This window comes from Callospermophilus lateralis, chromosome 10, assembly GCF_048772815.1.
Source record: "Callospermophilus lateralis isolate mCalLat2 chromosome 10, mCalLat2.hap1, whole genome shotgun sequence".
NCBI lineage: Eukaryota > Metazoa > Chordata > Mammalia > Rodentia > Sciuridae > Callospermophilus > Callospermophilus lateralis.
The window spans coordinates 70,015,810-70,033,274 of record NC_135314.1 but is presented as its reverse complement, the minus strand read 5'-3'; positions in this window follow the sequence as shown (position 1 = coordinate 70,033,274).

Genomic DNA, 17,465 nt, shown 5'->3' with positions numbered 1-17,465 from the left:
TTCCAGCAAAATTAATGTTAAAAAAAAAAAAGTTCTACACTAGAGATTTACGTAAATTGGGAAAGGCTCATTTGATGGAGACACGATCTGTTCTGCACATTGTATTTCTTGGAATTAAGACAAATAGAACTCACAATGATATAAATAAGCTTTGAAATTAACTGAAAAACCAATTGCTACCATCATACCTGACTCACAGTAAATATGTAACAGATGTTCAATGAAAAAATAAATGAACTTTCCAGCTTATAAATTAGACTTGGACTATATGCAAACAGCCACATCAATTATAAAAGAAGTTTAATGAATACAAAATGTTTTAAAATACCCAGAAGCCTAAGGCAATTTGAATTGAAGGAAGATGCCATTTAAATATAAATCTCCCATGAATCAGATTAAGATAAGCAAATTATTTGTTATATATATTAGAGCTATTTCATGATATTTTTCAGTGTCTTTAAAGCACATTGGTTTTTCTATTGTTACTTGGTTTTGTTTTTTCAGTTGCATGAACTATTCTTTTCTACATTTCAACTACCTATCCACCTGGCTTTGCACAGGTGATAAGTTGTGAGGCAGTCTAATGATGCCATTGTTTTTCAGTCATTCAGATAGAGAAGATCTGGGCTTGAACTAGAAATTGGGGTGGAGGGTGGAAAAATGCTCATTCTTTGCTCTATCTGAGCAGGGGAGCTACACATAATGAGTTTCAGTTTTTAAGGTAGATAATTTGAGACAAATGTTAACTTCTTCAACAGTTTTAAACTTCCACCCTGCACTAACCAAGGCTCCTATAAGACATTTTACTAAAATGTTAAACACCTTACTCACCTTTGCTTTTAATTCTGTTTTGGACTTTTTTATTATTCATCTCACATTCTATTATAAACATCTTGGAGATGAGGACACAGTTGGTGCTGATTCTAATCAGCACCTGACCTAGCACCCTACACAATGAAGCCTTGACAGCATGCTTCCTGGATATCATATTAGACAGTGAGCCACCTCACATCAAAACTCAAATGTTGTCCCTTTTAAAAAATATATTTAGGCATGTTTTATATTCATAAAATCACAAATATAGAATTAAAACAGGCCTTAAAACTATTGTCAACACATTTCTTCAACCCTGTGAGCTTCCACTATACTAACTCCCACCACTACCATTTAACTGAAAATAATTCCAAGCTTTCTATATGAATCCCTGGAATTTTAGAAGGGTATAGAATAGTCTGTGACTATAACACTATAGTATATCACATAGTACACCTCTAGAGGAGACTCACTTCTTAATGACTCAATGAAATTTTGCAATCATTTATAGTTACAGTTTTGTTAGAGATTGGTGTTGGTAGTTTGAGATCAGTATATAATTTAAAACAATTAAATAGGAGCAACTTGGGTTGCAACTATTAAAAAGGCAAAAACAGATTCCAATAAGCTATGAAAAGAGTGGTAAATTCATTCTTCATTATTCTAAAAGAATAACTAAATTTAAGTTTCCTTTTGAAAAACGGGCCTCATTCTCTGGAACTTAAGAAAAAACACAAGTTTCCACCCTATTTTTAAAAAGCATACACACACAGATCTGATAAGGAATGGAACACACAGAAATGTAAAAAATCAACATATATTAGTAACATAAGAAAGCCATTAGAAAGCAACTTCCTCAGGTAATTACAGGGCAGAACTTTGTATTCTTTTTTTTAATATCTTTATTTTGTTTATTTATTTTTATGTGGTGCTGAGGATTGAACCCAGTGCCTTACATGTGTGAGGTAGGCGCTCTGCCACTGAGCCACAGTCACAGCCCCAGAATTTTGTATTTTTATAGCTTTTTTATTAACAAAATTTCTCATTGCCCTCAAGAATATGTAAAAAACCTCAAATATCCCTAATTCTTCCTTTTCTCTATTAAAATTAAATATGTATCTGATTTGCTTAGGAGACTTAAATTTGTGCCTTTGAAGTAGAGACTTCAGACATTTTAGAAATGACACTGTTAGTGGTATGTATGGCAAAAACTAAAACTTTCAGCAGCAGTTCAGATTGCATTTATAGGTTTACCATAATGGGAATGCCTTTAATTTTCTGAATATTAAAAAGCGCTTCTCTAATTGTGTCCCTCACAAAGTGTCCGAGCACAAACAAAATGCTGAAGCAAGACCCTAGTTTCTAGACTGCTTTTACAGATCCTCTGTACCTTTACTCCTTAATCCCACTGGAAACTAAGAATTAGCTAGCAGTCCATGGGTGACAGAGTTCTGAAACTGGAAGCACTTAACACTAACTCCCATGCTCAAATATACCCATTTGCACATAGTGAACTTCCATCTAGGACATAGCCCCTGACACCTCTTTAAACATTGCAGAATGGACCAGTAAATCAGCTCCACAGATTTTGTGTCGCTGCTCCATTTCTAAAGCTCTAACCTATATCATAATTGTCCTGAGAAACTTGCATTCATTTTCTCCTCTTTTTGCACATTTTGCCCTCCATTTTCTCTGTGCGCTCCCTGCTCTGTCTTTGTCAATTTATCTCTGAGCTACTTCAATTACCTTGGACTCTGCTAACCTCACAAACTTAAAAATGAAACTAGATTCGTCAGAGAAAAACGGAATCACATTCCTTTCACCCTATCAAGGAGTAGGAAAAAAACTACTTTGGAATTTACTTGATATTCGGAGTTTTAGAAAGCAATTCCTTAAATTATTCTGCTTAAACTACTTCTCCAACTTTCTCCAAAAACAGTGCTAAAATGTGCAGTTAGGAAAGCCTAAATTTCTGTAGAGTCAGTGCTTCCATGTGAACAGCAGGGGGCAATAGCGCACCGAGAAAAGCAACCAACACCCCACAATCACCACCACCCCCTTCAGCTCCCCGGCTCTGGGAAACACTGTTGAATTGCTGCACCGGGTCTGTGTGCGCCCGCCAGCGAGATGATCTCAGCTCTCAGATGAAGTCTTTTGTTTTGTGTCCTATTTTACAATGCACGGTTCAGTTTTCTATAGGAGTTGTGACTCGGTTAGATAGTATTTCACTGTGACAGCTTGCTTAAGAAAAAGAAAGGTAAGGGGAAAAAGGGAAAAATGAAAGATAAAATGGGTCCCAAATGAAACAGAAGACAAGAAAGAAGTAATCCTGCATATAGATAGTAAAGTTTGTTCTTTCTCTCTTCCCATCCTGTACACTGATTTTCTGAATTACAGATTAAATTAATCTTTGTTCCTCCCTCACTCACACACACACTCATTTCATTTTTTCTGTAAAAACTTAGATTTCTTCTTTAAAAAGTTTTTTAAAAAATCTAAGGAGAATATATGTCTTTTCCAAACAATTACAAAAAAAAAAAAAATTCCGTCATTTTCTGGCCTTTAATCAAGTTTCCGAGTATAATGTTTTTATGCATTCTCAACATTTAGTCAAATACATTTCATTGATTTTTGTGTTGCAACAGAAATTTTCCCTGTAAACACATAACTTCAGATAAATAGCCAAAAGCTATAAGGTGATCTGTATCTGAAGTGTTTAGAGGTAGAATTCAAAGTACAAACTGAAACATCAAAAATTTGAAGACTATATTCACAGATAAGTGCAATGGTATGGATTTGGAAAGGTGTTTAGTAATATAACTTTTGAAGTCAGAAAATATGAAACCACTTTGCTGTATTGAGTGCATCCCAGAATACAATGTCCACAAGCCTGGCCTTCTGGCCTTTCCTCCCACTATCATAAGAGAAATTCCTAGTCACACCAGTCAGCTCCCTTCCTGTTCTTGACAACACACCGGGTATTCTTGTGCCCTGGGGCTTTTCCCCAAGTTGTTCTTTCCTCAAGAACAATCTGACCTCAGTCATCCAAATGAATTATCCTTCATCCACTTTAAGTGTTTGTGCAAAAGTCATGTTTTCAGTGAGACCTTCCCTGATCACCTATTTAAAATGGAATTTTCCCCTTAACATATCCTATCCCTCCCTTTCTTTTTTGTTTTCCTCAATAGCACTTATCACCATCTAATATGCCATATATTGCATGTTAATATAATTTATGAGATAACAGACCAAATATAATAGCCAATAGAAGGCTTAACCCCATTATTTAAAGGGGAAAAAAAACTAGGTTAATTCCAAAGGAAAACTTAACTGCTATATGTCAAAGACAAGACATACATAAAGCAAAACAATTAAGAAATGATATGAATGAATAAGAGAAAGGATGGACATAGGTATAACAAGAAAAAGCAAATTTAAAAGGAAAATAAATCAAGATTTTTGAAATCCAAGAAAGAAGAGTAGAGACAAAAAACCATTACTAACACACATGCACAAACCTTATAATGCTACAATTCAAATGAAAACAAAATATTTATGGAAAGGTATTCATAAAATAACATAGCAGTCACTTTTCTTAGTGAAAATTATGAGATACTAAAAAAATTGAAATATGCAAATAACAGGCTCTTAATCCAAGACAAAAAATTTATTAAAAGTGACTCCATAATTTACATATGACTACTTCAATAAATTATATTTAATAATATTATCTATTAATAGTATGATAGGCTAGAGGTATAGTTTACAGGTAGAACACTTGCTAAGCATGCACAGGGCCCTAAATTCAATCCCTAGCAACACACACACACACACACACACACACACACACACCATTATGATAAAACTAGCAATTTATGACTATCAAAACATTAGAAAGACTTCTCACCTTGAAATTTTGAATTTTTCTATTAAATGGAGCTTGAATCAAATGAAAACACCAACTGATATTGAGAAAATCTAGAAAAAAATTAAAATGTAGTATCAGAATCTACAAAATACAGCAAAAAACATTTAGAACAAAATTCAAAGACGTGTTATAGCAATAAAAATTAGAGGATTAAATAAATGAATTAAATATTCCACTTGCTTTTTCCCCCCACTTTGGATTTAATTTCCTTTTAATTAAGCAAACCTAGATTTGAAAACAGCATGAATCAACTACATTCAACTACACTTAGAATTTTTACTAGTAGTTATAATATTATGAAGAAAACTAAATAATCATGTTAGAATCATTGGAATCACGCTTCTCAGCATAAGAGAGAAAAGGTGCAACACAAAATCAAATAAGTAAGAATCATATAGTCTTTCATTAAAACTTAAATCGTATAACAAATTCTTGCTTTTTCTTTTAAAAACTACATAGTTTCTAGATCTTGTATTTAAAAGGCTGAGAAGTAACCACAAGCCATTTAGCCATGAGCATCCTTAAGTGCACACAAGGTAGTCTCCAATTATTATTGTCATGAAGGCAATGAGACAGTTGATTCTAAGTCTTGAGCAATAAACGTATTGTAAATGTACAATACTATACAGGTAAAAGACATGTCACAAGGACACCATTGGGACACTTGAGGTTGTATCAAATAAGCACAAGAACTGAAGATGTCTAAAGATGAGCGATTTGAACTTCAAAGTGAGTAATCACTGCAATTATTTAAAAGTGTAAATAGATATGCAAATAGAAAACTCCTAGAATCGATTAAATCGATTAAAGGAGATTAAATATAGCAGCAAGATATAAAATTACATGTAAAAATCAATATGCTCATTTTTTGTAGGCAATGAGCAATTACAGGGGAAAATAAAAGAGATGATCCGATTTACACTAACAACACAAAAGACTTAGCAATAAATTCAACAATGTGAAAAAATTATAGAAGAAAAACTTTATGGTTTTCCTGAAAGAGAAAATTGAGACTTGAGTAAAAGGAAAAATAAATACTGTTTTTCAATAGAAAAATGCAATATCATAAAAATTGATGCCAATTTTTAATCTAATTTGTATGTAGCTAGATTCTAAAATCAGAAAAAAATAAGCAAGAATAAAAAACACCCACAAACACACATGCACACACACAAAGTAGCAATGAGGCAGGACCAGCCTCATCAGATACTAAAATCTTTGTATCATAGTCTCTATAATCAAAATAGCTTAAATTTAGCAAAAGGATAGAACAATCAATGGAAAGAACCAAAAATATATAGACTCAAGTACAATGTAAAAATTTACATATATATGACAAAAATAGTTTATTAAATCACTGGGGGGACTTTTTTAAAAATATATTTATTTTTTTGGTGTAGATGGACACAACACAATGCCTTTATTTTTATGTGGTTCTGAGGATGGAACCCGGGACGCCCCTACTAAGCTAGTGCTCTTCCACTGAGCCACAATCCCAGCTCCATTGGGGGTGGGGGAGGACTTTTTAAAAATGTAAGGCAGGCATTTAAAATAGAAAATAGTCCTAGGAAGACAGATAAAATTGGATATTAAATTATCTAGGTATACTTACCACCAAAATGCATATGTGTGTATACATATATGTAAATATATATGATATATAATCATTGTCAATTTGATAATGAGGAACAAATCTGACATGTCCAAAGTGAAGGATATTCTGGACGAATAGGCAGACCGGCTTAGATTTTTTTAAAAATATCAATTCCAGGAAAAACAAGAAACAAACAAACAAAGACTGGGGAACTGCTCTAAATCAAGGAAACTAAAGAGATTTGACAACTAAATGTAACATGTGTCCCCGTTTACTTAATCCCAGGCTTCTCTTTTACCAACAATAAACAAAGACATTTTGGAGACAATTGAGGAAGTCAAAATATACGAACTCTATCCTGATTACAGTAATGTAGCAATGTCACATTCCCTAATGATGATCCTTGTACCGTGAATCCGATGTTATATGGCTTATGTCGATATTGGCGATCTTGCTCCCCTCGCCACCACCACACAGATAAGTGGCAGTGTGTGGGGACGTTCTGGATTGTCAGAATTGGGGAAGGAGGGGATGCTGGTGGCATTTAGTAGGTATAGCCTAGACATCGCTTATTTACTACACGACGTGACCCCTCCGCACGCTCTAAAAACCTTCTTGCCCCAAACGCCAACAGCCTGGTGGTTGAGAAATCCTGAGGTAGGAAACCCCTTACTCTCAGGTATACACACTGAGCTGTTAGGCTGAATCACACATAATTGTCTTTTGTATAGCTCAAACATGGGCAGGATTTAAGGGTGAAGGGTTACAATGCTCACAACTCTCCAAATCTTGCAAACGGCCTTCCGCCCTCTAGCGCCCAGGGAGCGGCGCGCTCTTCCCACTCGCGCGAAGGACAATCATCAGGCCTGCGCGTGGGCGGAGCCTGCGCGGGGAGCTGGGGGGGGGGCGCGTTGCAGCCCTGCGCATGCGCAAGGGGTTCCGCCCCACCCGCGAAGCGTTTCACCCAAAGTTCTTTATTGCCCCGCACACCACTCGGAACCTGCCAGTGACCACGACCGACCAAGAGCTGGAAAGAAATCCCGGTGGAGGCTCCGCTGGCTTCTCCAGGAATGACAACGATGCCTTCCTGGTGGGAGGCTCGGAACCCTCCGTTGCAGTCCTTTGAAAGCCACGGTGAGCATCCTTATCCTTTTGGACGGACCAGGAAGGGCCAGGCCATCCCCACTTCCAGGCTGCACTCCTCAGAGGTGCAGTTTGACACTCTCTGAAGTGGATTCTAAGTTCCGGAGTCGACCGAGCCTGGGCAGTACTACACCGCTCGGTACAAGTGCAGCCTGGCACACTCGTTCCACACCCGGCTCCTCGCCAGGAAGCCCATTCCCAGGTAAGAATTTTAAGTACTTTAAGAAATTTTTCTGCATAGCCTCTTTAATTCTAATTAAGGAGTTGGCAAACTTCTTCTGTACCGAGCCAAATATCAAATATTTTAGGATTTGCAGATCAGGAGCTGCCTCTGTCACATATTCGTCTTCATTAGTTTTCACAAGCTTGTAAAAATGAGAAAAAAACACTCTTAGCATCTGGCCTTATAAACTATGAAGATGACAGTGATTAGAGGCTAGTCATGCGCTGCCTGGCTCAGAGGCTGAGAACTCAGTGAGTCCCCCACCACTGCCCACGTCTGACCTGCTCGCCTTAAGGACCCAGGTTCTGTGAGGAACATGACCCCCCCCACACACACACCCCTTAGTTGTGCTTGGGTGTCACCCCTAGGCTTAGTTCACCATCTCTTGAATACTACACTTGCACTCTGCCTTTTCTCCTGGAGGCAGATGATGAGTTCCTGGTATTCATCAAGGCCACCAGGAACCCCCAGGCAAGCACACAAACACACACACACACACACAAACACATGCACCAGCAGCCAGACCATTCTTGGAAGTGACAGTTACTTCTCATCTGGGAGCAAAAGCCAAAGTTCCTACATTTTGAATAAATTTGTTTAGTGGAAAACTAATTCGAGAACTCTCAGACTAAGTATTTTGATAGCTTTTTCCCCCCTGTGAGAAATGGGATGTGTGTCCACTATGGTACTTTTGGAAAACAATGAAAAGAATAAACAAAATAAAAATTCTTTACAATCCCAATTCATATAAAATAACTTAAAACATTTATGCATTCTTTTAGTCCTTTTTTAATGCATACTAATAAGAAAGTTATAGAACAGCTAGATTTTTTAACTTTAAATGAACTTTTAAGTGCAGCGTAGAAAAAAGTACACAAATTGTAAATATATTTCAGTAAGCTTTCAAATTAACACAAACATACCCTGACAATCAGAATCCAGATCAAGATATAAACGGTTAAAAGCATCCTTTATGCCCCTTCCCAGTCACAGAGTTCTCCCCAAATATAGCCATTACCTTAGATACACAAGTGAGTTTTGTTATGTTCCTGAGTTTTACACGAAATTATTGATTCAATAAGTACTCTATAGTATTTGGTTTCTTTCACTGCATGCTATATTTGAGTTTGTGCATATTTCATGTAACAAATCTTTTAAAATTTTTTTGACTGTTTTTATGCTATATTGTATTCAGTTGTTTGAATATGCAGTTTATCTTTTATATGGCCGTTTTTTCTTAATGGCTTTATTATGATAAAATTCACATGCCATACAATTAATCCATTTGAAGTATACAATTCAGAATGGGTTTTTTAGTATATTCACAGATGAGTGTAACCATTACCCACAGTCAAATTTTGGAAAATGTTTATCATCTGAAATGAGCAGTAGGGCATAAAGTCACATAGAATGTGGGAAAATATCTCATTAGTTAGAACTATCCTGAGGATGACTGTAAATTTACTTAAGACCAGTAGTACCACCCCAATCTAATGTCAAAATGTCCTCACAATTTTTCAGAACATCCCCACAGGGCACAATATGGCCCTGCCTGCTTTGAGAATCTTTGATACGGGTTCTACCACTATTTCCTTATTCTACACCTTTTCAAACTCATTTTCTAATAATTATGTCTTAAACCATACAGACCTCTCTCCAACTCAGGAATCTGAGGATTGCTTTTCCTCCTTTCAGAATGCTCCTCCCATAAATATTCTATGCTCTTTTCTCTTCCTCAGGTCTTCATGCAAATGTCATTATCTCTGTGAGACCTATTTTTGAAAACAAGCAAGCAAAAAAGCTTGCACATTCTCTCCCATATATATTAGCTTGCTTACACTGCCAGAGCTAATGGACTGAATGACTTAAACAACAGAATTGTGCTTTCTCAGTTGTGGAGACTGAAGTCCATGATCAAGGTGTTGGTTGGTTTGGTTTCTCCTGGGGCTTCTCGCCTTGGCTTGGAGTTGGCCACTGGTAGCTGTATCCTCCTGTGGTTTTTCTTCTGTGTTTACAGCTCCCTTGTTTTCTCTGATTATGTCCAAATTTCCTTTCGTATTAGATTAGGTTAGAGCCCCACCCTAAGGCCTCAATAACTTAATTACCACCTTCAAAATCTGATGTCCAAATATACTTTATTATGAGATACTGAGGGCTCAATATGTGAATTTTGTGGAAAGGATATGATTCAGTCGTAATATCATCCCTAGTTTATTTTTATCTATAACCGTTATTTTAATTACAATATGTTTTAATTATTTAATTTGTTTATTATCTCACCTTCTGTTCTACTAAAATATAGGTTCCATAAGGGAGGAATTTTAATCAATTTTGATCTCTGTAGTGTCTCAAATGAGTAAGAAATTGTAATTATTAACGTTTTTACTCAAGGCTAACATATGGAAAACCTTAAATTTATTCCCAATAATACTATATCTTTCAGGGCATTCCTTCTAAGTTCTTCATGAATAAAGAAAGACCTATTAGTAGTCCAATAAGTCATGTATTTTTTAAGTTATGTTTGAGTTTCTTAGCAAAAAGGATTATAATAGTAAAAGATTCAGCTTTCTACCAAGGAGTATAAGAAATGTGATATGCTTGTTTCCAAAGCAACAAAAAGCTTTACCTGATTAAGTTGACTGAGTGCTCTTCCATAATACATATGAGTATTCAAGTTGCTGAGGACCCTCTCACCCAGAAAAATGCTCAGAGACATCATCAAAGAAATTTGCCTATTATAAACTAATTTTTACCACCTTTTTTTTTCTTTAGGTGGTCAGGCTCATTATGGATGATGAGTTTTCAAAAAGAAAAAAGATGGAAATCACCAACTATGCTGCCTACTGAATGAGTATTTCCTTGTAGCATGTGCAGAATCAAGGAAAATTAGACTTCTGCATTGTATAATCTACCAACAGCCTACTTTCCTACTGTTTTAGTCTAGGTTATTCTTTAAAAAGCAGAGCCTGAAACAAAGATTTTGTTTCATTCCCAAAGAATTTGTTTGAGAATTTGCTTGGGAATTTGATCCCAGGGAGCAGGAGTGAAAGAGAAACCAAGAGGGGAAAAAGGGAAAGATCGAAGCAAAACAAGGTAATGTTTTCAAGTGGTACACTGCTGTTAATGCTTATATAATGCAGAACCTTCTCAAGAATCTGTCTCAAAACTGTCTTTCTGAGAGATGAAAGGGAGAAGTTTTTTTATGTCAGCAGCCATCTCCTTGGTGTTGACAGCTGCATTAACTCCCCCATCCATCTGGGTTGGTACAGGACATCACACCTTGCTGCAACAGAGAAGCTTTGGGACAGGAGGCTTGATTCTTGGTGCATGCTCGACATGTGGCACTGTCAGCATGAAGCAGAGTAAAATCTTACAGACTGTTCACCAGAACTTCAGCTAGAATCAGGTTGAAAAAAAATTTGAGACTATACAAAAGGTATTTTTAAGCCTGCATAATACACAGTTAGACTGTCTAAACTGGTTTCCTCTCTTCTTTCTATAACCATTATATATTATCCAGAACAAATTTGAAAGAAGGGTTAAATAGGAAGGTTAAACATACTAGGGGTTGTATGTTTATACCAGTTTTAACCTCAGGTTTATAAAAATGAGAAAGTGACAGTGGAACTTGGAAAACTGAAAATGATTGTACTTAAAAAATTTGACCATTGAGATATTAGATACTGTCTAAACTTCTGTCATATCAGAAATAGTCATGAATTGTTTAGAGAAAAATGAAGAATAAAATTAACCATTTCTTGTATCACCATGAACTTTATAAATCAATGTTATTAACTTTTCACAGGATACTATTTTCTACAGTCCTACAACACTAATGTTACAAAGCTTACAACTAATGAAGAGAAACAGGCAGAAACATAAGAAGAAAAATAATTGGGATCACATATAGGGTTGGCATTAATGTTGTTTGGATTCTGGGGAAATGGCATGATTTCACTTGGCTTTCTTCTGTGAGGATCATCTTATCTATTTTTATTGATCTGGAATTTCCATTAATAATTTTTTTGAGTTATTCAACTCAGTATGTGTTGAGCTTCTATTTATTAGCACTTTGAACATATGAATAAGACATACAACATCACATCCAAAAATATTAAAATTTTTGTTTTTTTAAAGTATACTCCAAAATATTTATTTAAAAACACTGACCATAAGCTGAATCACAAGTCTCAACAAATTTCAAAAGATTGAATCATATTTAGTATGAATTAAACCAGAAGTTAATTACATAAAGATAACAAAAGAATTTCCAAATGCTTATAAACTAAGGAGCATATGCCTGATGACCAATGGATCAAACAATAAATCAGACCAAAATTTAGAAAATATTTCAAAATGAATTCTAATGAAAAAACACTATCAAAACCAAATGCCATGAAAGCAAACGCTTACAGGAAATTATAGCTCTAAATGCACACATTAGAAATCATACAAATCTTAGCTGTTGCTGTTTAAAGAAGCCAGAGGGGAAAATAAATGGTGCAACTTTTCAAACATTGGACACCTGGCAGCAAAGGATTGATCACTGAGAGAGGTACACAAGGCGAAATCTACCGTGGTCTTCAGTTTCTGAGGTGAACACTCTGGATCAATGCAAGAGAAGGAACATAAGCAGAGCAATTTTGCCGAGTTAAGGAGAAAAAGACGAGTTGAGACTGGCATGGCTTGAATTTTCAGTGTCAGTGAAGTGGATGGTATGCAGAGAAAAAACTGCAAAAAATAAACATAGAGATCCCATTGTGCCCATTGCTGAATATTAAGCCTAACAATACTCAAAAGTTAACATGAGATTAGGAAATATTTAATTTCCATCTAGCTATCTTGGAGAGTCCTCTCTGAGAGCTCCAGGGATTCACCCAAGATCCCTGAAAGGTTACATATAATGTTGGTAGGGCTAACTGTCCTATCTAAAACTGCACTGCCCCCCTACACACACACACACACACACACACACACACACACACACACAAGCAAGCAAGTTGAATGGTATAAAACCAATCCTCAAGTAACTACCTGCAGAACAAAATCCAAATTCATTAGTTCTAGTTCTCCAAGAAGCACATACAGATAGGATTTGATTTCTAAGAGATTTCTTTGGAGAAATGCCTCTGGGAGTTGAAATGGAGAAGAAGTACCTGTGAAGATACAAGGTTTAGCTTTCTGTGTGTCAACTTCACTGGGCCACAGAAGACCCAGATATCTGCTTAAACATTTCTGGGGTGTCCATGAGGGCATTTCTGTCAGAGTATGGTATTTGAACACACTGAGTAAACAGACCAATACCCAGTATGGGTGGGCATCATGCCATCTGCTGGGGGCCTGAATAAAACAAAAAGAGGAAACATTTTTTTCTTTGCCTGACTGTTGAGGTGGCACTCCATCTTCTGCTCTTGGACTGGACTAACAGCCTCAGTGCTCTTGGCTCTCAGGTCTTCAGAGGGCAGATCATGGGACTTAGTCTCAATAATTGCAAGAGCCAGTTCTTTATGGTAAATGAATGGGTGGGTGAATGGATGGATAGATAGGGACAGACAGATCCTATTGTTTGTTTCTCTGGAGAACCCTGACTAATATAGAAGGGAAGGAGAGAAAGGACCATTGAATAGTGGGACATTATGCTGCAGCACAATTACAGTCAAGTTTCAGGTCAGCCGATGAAGAACACTGAAGCCAAAGTTTCTTAATGGAGGAATTATATTAGGGATAAGCCTGCATTAGTATACCTGCTTTCTCAATGATTGTTCTAATATAGCCTTGGCAAGAAAATATCAGTGGGTTCAGAGAGCAGTAGCTGGGACACTTAGTCATATAAGCTCCCCTTAGCAAGAGATCTGAATGGTAAATTTTCATGACTCAGTTCATCCCTTGTTCTGTACATCTTCATTCGAGCCTGGCTGCCAGGAAGATGAATAGACACCAGTGTCAACTTGAACCCTAGGCTAAATAGTCCTAGAAATGTTTGGTTATTCTCTTGTGCCAGTGTTTATTTAGTCACTCTAATAATGACCATGAGTCCATTTGGGGAAGAACTTGAGAATTCATCAACACACACACACACACACACACACACACACACACACACCATTTGTAACAAGGTCTTTTCCTTTTTCTTCTAGGAACATAGCACCTCTTCCATCTGTGTATTCTTTATCTGAAAATTCTTTCGAGTTTGGGAATTATGCAAGAAATCATGATATTTCATTGGCATGGTATCTTCAAACTCTTTTCCATTTTTACCTTATTTGGCTATAGTTATTTGGTTACAGGTATTAAGTAACATCCTTGTTATTTGCTCGTGTGTTCTGCCTATAGGGGTGATACCTTCAATTAATCATCTCACAAACATGCTGTGAGTCAAGCCCACTTAACTACCCCTCCAATTTCACCAGTTGTTAGACTAATTACGGCCTCTTGGCTTGTGGTATTAAGTTCCAGTCTTCAGGGCCCTCTATTACTTCAGGGTCCATTACCCCTGAATGATATTAACAAGCCCAGCTCTGTGACTGCCTCATCATCAGACCTGTCTAAAAAGAAGAGCTATCCACTTATCCTAGTGATACTGGGACCCTCACATAGGCACATTGTTGGTGATCTCAGTTAATTGTGTGTCTTCTGGGACCTCCCTTGGAACAAAATCTTGTAAGTTTTCTAGCCTCATGTTATCCTTTCCAGGATGACCATTTCGCTCAGCCTCTTTATTCGTTCTCCTGCCCTTTACCAGATCAGTGTGGGCATTTCAGTGTTGACCATCTCTGTTTTTAGGCTTCCAAGACCTGCTGTAGCATTGGATTTGCTCTATCCCCTGGGGTTCTTGCTAGGAACAACAAGTGTCTGAGACTAGGTAATTGATAAAGAACAGAAATTGACTTCTCCCAATTCAGGAGGATAGAAATCCAAGGTCAAAGAACCAGTGTTCAGAGGGGACAAACATTGTGTTCTCTCATGACCAAAGAGGTAGAAGGGCAAAGGGGGCTTTGCCCTTTGAATGGTCATGGTCCCATTCATGAGGGTTCCAGCCTCATGGCTTAATCAACTCCTAAACACACCACTTCTTAATACTATTACATTGACATTTGGGTTTTGACAGTGAATTCTGGGGGGCATTCAAGTCTACCATAGATTTGATAAATACTGTGCCCTGACAAAGTTCCTATAAATAAATAAATTCTGGTTTTCAGCTTAATGTTCTGGCTCCTTAGATAAAGGAATGTTAAAAGTCACTTCTCTACCAACTTCATGCTGAATTTAACTGTAGTCATCTTCCTAGCAACTAGGAAAGAAGATAGAGGCATCTCAGGAGCACAACCCACCTATTGCCTTGTGAATAAGGAGCCTTTCTGGCATCTTCCACGAGAGGGGGGAGCATATAGCCTTCCAAAAAGTGCTATCTAGAAATATGACTTTATTGGTAAGTTGTTCTAACACTTAAGAAGGAAAAATACCAAGTTTACTGATTTTCCAACCTAATAGGAAAATACAAACACTTCTCAGCTTGTTTTGGAAGACAAGCATAACTTTGATACCCAATTCTGACAGACACATTGCAAAAAAGAAAATTATAGATGGAGCCAACGTATAACGACTGGCAAATCAGACTCAAAAACACACAAGAAAAGGAATTTTATTCATGATAAGGTTATACTCATCTTAAGATTATATTAAGTCATAGAGCACAGGCAAAGCAGACAGAGGTCTTGAACAGTGTCATGGACTCCAAGGTCCTTCTTTCTTGCATTGGATGAACTTTTTGGCTAAAATGTAATGATATCAGCCTCTTCACCTTCCGTAACATATAGCATCTTAGGATGTTAGGATGTTTCTTTTCCTCATATTGAAGTATTAATGTAACTTATACAATATTTTCTTGAGAACCATGCTCTTTAAGTTCATACATTCTGGTTTTATTTTCATTATAAGTCCTATAACAGGGATATCCTGTGAAAACACTTTATAGATAAAATTTTACCTCCTAGAATTAATGTTACCTTATTTTCATGAAATCTGTTATCAATACGTGCAGAAGATTCACCTAGGTTGCTTGACTTTTTTCTTACCTGAAACATCATCCAAGATGTCTCAGAGAAATTAATCAGAGGCTAGCTGCTTAACTCTTTCCTACTTAGAAGACTGTAAAGATCACAAATATAGATGCTCATATACTAAATAAAATATTATCAAATGAAATCTATAATAGAGACTAATACATCATAAAGTTGATTTAACATTTGAAAATTAATTTATATATAGCAGAAAAAATAAGAAAAAACATATGATAATATCAGTAGATGCAGAGAAAGCCAGTGAGTCAACAGTCACTAACAATATAAATTATCAGCAAACTAGAAACAGAAGGGAACCTTTCTAACCTGGTAAGGTTAATAACCTATTAAAAACCTACAGGTAGCCAGGCACAGGGGCATATGCCTGTAATCCTAGCAACATAGGGAGGCTAATAAGGCAGGAGAATCAAGTCTGAAGCTGGCCTGGACAATTGAGCAAGACTGTGTATCAAAATAAAAGTGCCAGGGGGTATGGCTCAGTGCACCCCTGGGTGCACGCCCAATATCACAAGAAAAAATAAAAGGTAAAATAAAGAATCTTCCCACCAACCCCATACTGAGATTAAGACAAGTATGTTCACTCTTATCACCTCCCTTCAGCATTTCATTTGATGTCCTAGTCAGGGCAATGAAGAAGTAGGATAAAAGAAAAAGCAGGAATAAATATTGGGAAAGAAATAATGAAATGTGTCACCACATGATTATGAATGTAAAAACTCAAAATATTCTGCACACCATAAGAATGACTGTATAACTTTAACAAGGTCAAAATATCAAATTATTGCACATCCTTACATTGGATCAGTTGAACAAATTCAAATATTTAATATTTGCATTAGTTTCAAAAGCAACAAATACCTAAGAGTAAACCTATTGTAAGTTTTACATTTTTTTTTCTACACTGGAAACCAGAAAATATTACTGAGACATTAAAGAAGATTTAAATGAATAGAGTACAAACAATGTTAATGAATGGAAGACTCAATAGTTCAAGATCAATGTCTCAAATTTACTTCTGAATTTATAGACAAGAGTCAATGTAATCCAAATCAAAATCCCAGGAGACTTTTTTTAAAGGAAATTTAGAAGCTCAATATAAAATGTGTATGGATAAGAACAATAGGGCTTACTAACACCAGATATCAAGACCTATCACAAAGCTACAGAAATTAAGAACATGTAGTCTTGGTACAATGATATAATAACAGACTGATGGAATAAAGTAGAGGCATAAAACTGGGTATTTTTCTCTAGAGGCAAACACTTTGTTCCTTACTTCAGTATGTATCCCCTGCCCAAGCTCACTCTCCCATTCAAACTAAACTGTAAGCAGAATGTCTTGGGAAAGAGAAACCACAGAACAGCCACCAAATTAAGCCCCTATCTCTCACCATGTACAAAACTCAACTCGAAGTGGAAGAAGGACCTAGGAATTAAACCAGAGACCCTGCGCTCTCGGCAGTGACCCATGCTGATGAGATGAACTGAATTCAAAAGGGCCCCATGCTGATGAGATGAACTGAATTCAAAAGGGCCCGCTGCAACATTAAGCTAAGAAAATGGCAAAAAAGCGCAGCGCACATAAGTAATTTTCATATTGAAGGTGGGTCTGTTCTGCTATCACAAGTGTCCTCTTCCACACTGGAAGGCAAGAGAGCGAGTGTACCTGGAATCCCTTTATCT